Genomic DNA, 8,314 nt, shown 5'->3' on the forward strand with positions numbered 1-8,314 from the left:
GCCTCCTTTCAGGTCATTGTAGAGAGTGATCATACCTTCTGTCAGCCTCCTCTAGGTGAAATAACCCCAGCTCCCTCAGCTGATCCTCATAAAACTTGTTCTCCAGATCATTCACCAGTTTCATTGCCTGTCCCTGGACATGCTCCAGCACCTCAATGTCCTTCTTGTAGTGAGCGGCCCAGAACTGAACATAGTGCTTGAGGTGTAGCCTCACCAGAGTACAGAGGGGCAGTCACTTCCTTGGCCCTGCTGGCCATGCTATTTTCAAAAAGCAGGATGCCATTGGCCTTGGCCACCTGGGCATACTACTGTCTCATGTTCAGCTACCTCCAGGTGCTTTTCCTCTATGTAGCTTTCCAGTCACTCATCTCCCAAGCCTGTAGCATTGCCTGGGGTTGTTGTGGCCCAAGTGCAGGACCCAGCACATGGCCTTGTTGAACCTTCTTAGCAAAGGACTGGAGATCTGCCATGAAATACAACAGCAGCAGCAGCAGCATTCAAGGAGAGAGAGGTAAATGCTCTCTCCTTCTTGCTGCCCCTGGGGAGGAGAAGGCCCATCTTACCTGTCCTGGATGCCCAGAAGAGGCTCCTTGTTTGTGCTCAGAGAGTGGAATAAGGGATCATTCACTCAGAGGAATATTCCTATGACCTAATGTTACCTCTCTGAGTAAGCGCCTGGGCTGTAAATCAGGCTTATTTATGAAATGTTTTTGTGGAACCTTGTTTTAACTCTCCCTTTCTCCACTGAGAGAGAATATAGAAAACCAACTTCCTATTTTAGGTGTCTCAATTAGATGGTTTGAGACTTGAGTTCTGTTCTGTGTGTTTTGGTATCTTTCCTTGGTTGATTAAGAGAAAGCAAGCTGCTTTTGCTGTGTTTGATTTTACTTCATCCCATACAATTATATCTTGAATCTTTTTCCTGGTTTTACTGTTTCTTCTAACAATCACCTGCTTGCCACAGTGTTTAGTTTCACAAGTAGTTTGTTCCAATCTTTATTCTATTTCAAGAGCAATATTTTATCTTTGACTTTGTGCTAATTTAAAAACGATTGCTACTTAAGAATTTTAGTCAATTCATAGTTAACAAAATAACAGAAATTGGATGTTTTTTGTGCTGAAAGGACCATCATGTATCTGGAAAGCCAAGTGTTACCTGAATCTGGCTTTTTGACTGATAATTAATAAGTGGCATCATAGTACTTTTTTTCCAGGTTTGATAAAATGTAGTTCAGAAGAAAAGATTTCAAGCTGTGTAAGATGTGCCAAGGTCAAATATAGCACAAAACCAAAACTAGAACTGATTTTGTAGTAAGCTTTTAACCAAATCACCTGAAATGTCCAACTTGTTTAAAACTGTAATATGTACATTCAGTGTATACAAGAAGACTTCCCAGACATCTTGATTTGAATGTGTTTCAATGCTCATTAGAAACCAAGGTTGAGATGCTACTCAGCCTATTAAAAATCAAAGTCCAATGGACTTGAAACCACTAAATTTTGGAACCACAAATAAACCTTTGATCTTGGTCCACACCTACTGTTCCACCCCTCATCCACCTCCAAGAAACAGCTGGCATAGCAGAAAGTTTCCAGCCAGCACTACCACACTATCTCTGATTGATCCCCCAGAAGGGAAAGGTACAGACTATCTGACATCACTGGTTCAGTCTCTAGCTGGCAATCCAAGCAAGACCTCAGACTTTGTTTGCAAATTCCGTAATGTTGCTTGTTTGTCACACAGTGTAGCATGGCAGCATTGGAGTAAGGCTAACAATCTTAGAACGCATGTTGCACAATCCAAAGCATACCTTTTTAGTAAAACTTTTGAGTGAATAAATGCAAACTTCAAATTCCACCTCTGATTCATTTTGTAAGTTTAGAAATGCACACAGGAAATAAATAGGATGAAAAGAAACCTTTACATGTTCAATGTACTCTGAAGTGGTGTTTGTGTTACAGCAGAGGTATCTGTTGCTTTAATTCTGATAAATTTATCTCCAAGCTTTATTTTAATACAGATACTTTCAGGAAAGCAAGCAGAGTATGATGAATTTGCAATGTTCAGGCCAAGCTGTGCTTATCTTCGTGCTTTCTGAAGTTAGCAGCAAAGCTCCTGATGCCTTCAGGAGGGTCAGCGTTCCACTCTGATGTCAGTGTGACTGTGTTTTTGTGCATGCCTTTGACTTACTGTGGCTTGGCCTACTTATGTATCATATGAACAAAAGAAAACTTACCTCATAAGCTGTGAAATTAGATAATTCATGGCTGTAAAAATCTTGTGCAATGACCTATTAAGGATGAAGTGTCTTTTTGTATTTATTTAAGGCAATCTTCCTTTCTCTCTCCCCCCTGCCCCTGGAGTTCAACTGCAGATAGCACACATGATTACAAGCTCATGCTTCCCTTTGGAGAAGATGTTAGCTTTTGTAAGTTGACCTATGGTGATCAACTGACCTAACCAACAGTTATTTTATGTATCCGATACAAATTGTATGAACTCAAGTTTCAGACAAGCCAGACAAAGAAGGTGGCAAGTGCTGCTTACCAAAGGCACTTCCTTGATCGCTGTGTTGTATTCCATCTTTAGTCATAAAGACACAGGATGGTGTTCTTGCAGTTGTAAGAAGTTAACATAATGAATTTCATGTTCATGGCGAGGAGTTGAAGATACAGTACAGGAGCAAATGCATAAATACACAGAAAGGTAAAAACAGAGTTGTAGAAAAACCTTGGTAAGCAGACTAACAGTTGCTGTCACATGTTTCCATTTGGACAGAACTTCAGCCAGCTTTGTTGTGAATAGTTGCATGGTTTAAACCCCATGATGATAATAATCACACATGGTAACTAGGCATTCATTTTTCTTCTGCTGTTTCGTTTAAGTAAAGGCATTAGATAGAAAACTACTCTTAAAACTTAAAATGTCAAAGTATTGTTAAAAGTATTTGGGAATCTTTGAGGACACAGTAAATGGAAACATTACAAAAACTATGTTTTTTAGGCACAAAGAGCAAACCCTTTGTGTATTCTGTGTTGTACAAGTGTGGAGGATGGCTGTTTCCTGTGACATATTGCTGATGGCAGCAGTTCAGAATATAAGGATCATCTTCAGAGAAATCACTGTTTGTACTGTTCTGCAAACTGAACACAAACCTTTAAGATCTAGTCTAAAGCTTAATGCAGTCAGTGGAAAAAATGTTGGTTCAGTGACTTCATATCTTAACATTTACCAGCTTTCATTCTCTCATGATAAGAAAAAAAGACTCCACCCCCTACCCAAAAACCAAACCCAGAATGAAACAAAGGGCTTGTTAGACACAACTTTAATTTCTTATGGAAGAACTCAGAAGGTGTTCATATTAGAGCTATCCTGAAATCTACTGATGAGAAGCATAGTAACAGTACTGAGTATCACAGACTATTGTGACTACCAAAACTGCCAAAACCAGAATAACAGAAAATGGGACTAAAGCTCATCTATATAATGAATTGATTTTTGTACAGGACACTGTAACATTGCAACTTCCAGTTCTTTCATGGTAACTTGCAGATGTTATCATCTAGCTCTTCCAATTATTTGTAATTTTCCACTGATACATTCTGTTCTTGGTATGAATACCTATGTATTTTTAGACATAAAAATAATTCTCTAGGTAGTACTTCATCTGTGAAAAGACTAAAAACCCCACTGAATAGAGAAAGACTATTTAGGAAGAGAAAGACTAATTAGGAAGTCATTAGTTAATCAGGATGTATTTTACAACCTTTCTGACACAAGGTTGCACAGCATTTTAGGAATTTAATTTTTCAATTAGCTGCACATTATCAGCTTTTAGACAGGTCTCAAAGAGCTCACAAAGAACTACTGCAGGAGAGCAAAATGCTTCCAATCTGTCTGTGGTGGTTATCAGAGATGTAACTTTAAAAGATCTCTCTCCAGTTCTAATGTGGATTATATGTGAATTGCTCCTACTTTGTTTTTTTTCTTGCAAAATGATAGTTGCATGCCAAAATATTGTAGTGTGCAAGAAGCTGATGTGGCACACATGTACACTATGTTCCCGTGAATGTCTCAGACCATCCAGGTCAGCTGGACTCTGTTGCGACAACAGCAAAAAAAAAAAGTAGCCATGCAGAATAGACAAAAAGTAATGTGTAGCTTCTCATAAAATAGAGAAATGGCAGAACTTTCTTTTTTTCTGTTTTAAATTAGTGTAAAACACATTTTAAATGAGGCTTGGTCTTGCAAAGTGCCACTCATTGTTGTCTCTTAAAAGAAGTGCCTGTACCCTTAAAAAGGTATTTTTAGGGTTTTTTTTCCCAGTTCTGGATGAAACCTTTGAAATGATGCAAAACTGTTAATAAATCATGATACCAAGAAAAAAATGTATGTCGTTTGGTAAACCTTAAAAATCACTCGTCTAGCTACTAATGCTATCTTGTTTGCATTTATTAAGGAAAATAATTTTGTTTGCATTTGAATAGTTGAACAGTTGTCACTGACTAGTTTATTTGCTCTACACGGAGAGGCAAGGTATTTTAACATTTCAGTTAGTTTTCTTGTATATTCATTAACTCCTTTACTAGATACCCTTACTGTGCACAGCAGAGCCCCCTGCTGTCCTAAAGACCGAGAGAGTCTGTCTGTGTTACGCTATGTCTGAACCTTCTCCGTTAAGACAAAGAAAAAAATCCAAAAGTACTCAGGGTCCTGGTTGCATGGATTTGGCCGTGATTCGGCGATGAAATCTGGACGTCCTGTCTACACAGAACACATTTGTGCCTTTGGCAACAGTCACAGTTTATATAAAAAAGAAACTTTTCTCATATTGGGAGAAAGACCTCTGCTGGTAATGAATTGGTATAGTCTGATAACAATATGCACAAAGGGAAACAAACCCCGCCCTCGCAGACAGAACTTAGAAGAAAAGGAAAAGGGCAAATCAGCCAATTCAGTGACTCTGTACTCGCACAGAAACCACAACACACACGTGGGGGCCCAAAACGCTTTAGCCTTCTCAGCCCCTGCGTGGGAACTGGGCTCAAAGACAGAGACTCACTGAGGTGGAAGGATAGTAAAAAATCAATAGGTTGTCCTGTCCCAGGAAAGGATGTTGCAAATGATAAAATGTTTGATTCCTTATTCATTTTACAATATTGGTAATAAAGATGGAGAGGGCTGGCATGACAAACTGGGAATCTGAAGGGTACTTGCTAGGCATAAATGTAATTTACCTCTCAGAAATTCCTGCCCTAGCATAGGTCTAGTGGTTTTCCTGTTGCATTGGTCCTGCTAGGGGTGTGGTAGTACTACACTGCTGTCTCAGAACATTAACTGCAGTCTTCAGGAAGAGAAATTTGTGTATGAGATTGTAGCAAGGATGGTTTTATAGTTGAGGCGTTGAGAACAGAATCAGGAAAACCAGATCAAACAAAACTGTATACGTATATATGCTATATTTATCTGTAATAGACAAAGTTAATACTTACATGTGCTTATTGTAACTTATAGCAGCTAGATTCCCACAGCATCTAGAAAACCACTTAGAGTATGTTTGTGTGGAGAAATGATAATCAAAGTTCAGTGGTGTTCTACCACTATCCATATTCAGGATTTAAGCCACCTTATATTACATTTTGACTATGTGTACTTTATATGATGAGTTTTAAGTACAAGCATGGCAATTAAAGTCTACTTTAATTGTTTAAAGTTTAAAAGCTATGTGTTCCAGTGGTGAAAATCTTAGTTGTAGAACAGTTTAATAAGCATCAGTACTCTTTTGCTTTATGTAAGTAAACTAAAATCAAAATTTTGAGGTTATTTTATTGTCTTTAGTTTTTAGCCCAGCAAAAATATGAAGGCATCTGGAGCAATTACCTCTATCAACATTGTCACATGAAGTCAAAATCCTTTGTGTTGCAATAATGTGAAAGCTTCTACTGTAGCCAGTTGTGACAAGTAAGGCTTCCAGTGGAAAACAACTAGAAAAAAATTTACCAAACAGATCCTTCTTGTCATTTAAATGCCATAACATCTTTGCATGACATCATTTGATTTAAGAGCATAAAACAACAACAAACGTGTATTGAATAGATTTTTCAGTATCTTTAACTTGCATATGTTAGTGAATACACACAGTTACAAATATTTATATGAAAAACTTATGAAAGCAAGTGCAATTAGAAGTACAAGAAGTACATTATTCTGTACAAATATAGATCTTAATCTCCTTCATTTAAGGGCTGTCTTCATGGAGTCTCTGTCCCTTATAATGTATGTCCCTCCCCACTAGGATAGTTTGAGATGGCTCTTCCTTCTTTAAGTGGACTGCTAAAAGAAGGGTGGAAAGACGCTCTCCTTGTGGTCCAGGGGGGAAAAGTGAAGCCTAAACAGGTTAGAGGTGATTAAAAGCCCTGCACTTCCTCAGTCTCCATGTGAAGAGTAGCATAATCCAGAGCTCTGTTATTATGTTTTATTCAGGAGCTCTCATTGGTGATCTGGCCCTAATAATCATAGAGATAAGTTATCAACAAGAAAAGATAGTAACTGACTTGGTGTGATTGTACTTGAAACCAGAACTGCAACCAGTCACTTCAGGCAGTAAATGTGAGAAACCTTCTGTAAGGAAAGAGATTTGCTTTTAAAATTTAGAAAAGGAAAAATTTATCCTAAGATTGTCACCTGTGGAGTTTGTCATGAGAGGATTAACCATCAAGATTAGTAAAAGGAACCATATTTCAAGTGATTAAGGTGAGGATGTATCTCTTTACTGTTGTCAAGTTTACAATATCACGACTTCCCTGTTTTATGTCCTAAATGTTCACGTGTTCCTCATTATAAATACATGTCTATATCCTTCTATATGGCCTTTTGGAAGAAGTTTCAGTTTTTACAGTGTACATTTAAGCTATGTGCAGAAATCACGTCACTGAAAAATCTACAATAAGAACATATTGCTTGTCTATAGCATCCGTGGTCTTTTATGAATCTGGAATTCCATTTTCAAGTTTCACAGAACCTGAAATAAATTAGCCTCAACAATTTAGTGGAATAAATCAAGCACTAGTGAGACTCTCGATAAGCTTACCTGGCAAGTACAATACTGTTAACTATCTGATCTGTAGGAAAGGTCAACAAACCACAGGAGGATAAGACCACTGAGCCTTCAGCTGTAAGAAAAATTTTACTCTGTGAGAAACTATGACAAGTGCTGGTCTTTTTTGTGCCTGAGAAAAGAGGTGTCTTTCTCATTTGCCTGCCAGGGAAAAAAATGTGCAGACTGTCTGGTGGATGAATAAATACTCTCTAGATTTCTGTTCACCCAGAACTGACCAAATGCATCAAAGTAACACAGTAATGAGCTTGTAGAAGGTATTAACATTTTAATAGCTGCAAAAGTCACTTGAAAATAGTTTCCTCTAAACTGCTTTTAGGTTAGTTTCCCTGAAGGAGAAGTATAGACAAGTCTTACTAAAACTGCCTCTCCTCCAATGTTTTTTTTTCCTCAATGCATAGGTGCAGCAAACTGAGTTCATGACTAAACTACTGATGCAACATAAAAATTCAGTCCCATTGGGCCCGGAGCCAGCTTCACTGATGTGCTCAAGCTACCCACGTAAAAGCATAAACAGGCCCGTTCTTTAATATTTGTTGGCAGCTGTACTTTAAATATAAATCTTCAAAAATATTTTTTGTTGTTGAGACTGAGCTGGACTTTTCTCCTTTTGTAGTACAAAACCAAAAAAACCAACCCAACCCAAACTCCCGTTTAAATCAGTGTTGTCATTATCACTTTCCTTTTTTTTTTTTTTTTAAACTCCAGAGGTAAATGATTCGGATATAAATATTTTGTGAGAATATGAAACTTTTACATTCTGATGCATCAAAATGAGTATTTCTTGCTGGTGTATTTAAAAATGTATCTTACAAGAAACATAAAAGTGTAGTTAGTTAACATTCTGCTATTAATATTTTTACGTGGGAGTGACAGGAAAATTAGCACACTGATGCAAACCCATCAAATTTGCAAGTGTTAACAACTTTCAGAGCACGACTGAATCTGCCAACTGTTGAACCACCAGGCTCCTAAAGATAAAGGGATGGCAGGCGACAACCCTCCCCGTCAACTTCAGCCTATTCTTTCCCTGCATTGAGATGAAGACTAGAAAAACATTTAACACTTTTTGCCTGCTTGTATCTTCCAACCCAACTTCATCCTGCAGGTACAGCTTACGGGGCACAGTAAGCGAGGAGGCAAAAAAGGAGCTCCCCTCTGCCTCGAATTAAAGATACGACCGTGCAGACGGGAAA

At 38.1% G+C, this 8,314-nt stretch overlaps 1 long non-coding RNA gene across 1 annotated transcript in view; it reads left to right on the forward strand.

The window, feature by feature from the left end:
- Window positions 1–7,713, forward strand: part of LOC133626691 (uncharacterized) — a 36,110-nt gene extending 28,397 nt beyond the window's left edge. The window contains exon 4 of the long non-coding RNA XR_009819730.1: window positions 7,520–7,713. This is a non-coding gene — a long non-coding RNA (uncharacterized LOC133626691). The remainder of the gene's footprint in view (window positions 1–7,519) is intronic.
- Window positions 7,714–8,314: the final 601 nt, after the last annotated feature.

The sequence above is a fragment of the Colius striatus genome, chromosome 14 (genome assembly GCF_028858725.1).
Source record: "Colius striatus isolate bColStr4 chromosome 14, bColStr4.1.hap1, whole genome shotgun sequence".
In the NCBI taxonomy this organism is placed as follows: domain Eukaryota; kingdom Metazoa; phylum Chordata; class Aves; order Coliiformes; family Coliidae; genus Colius; species Colius striatus.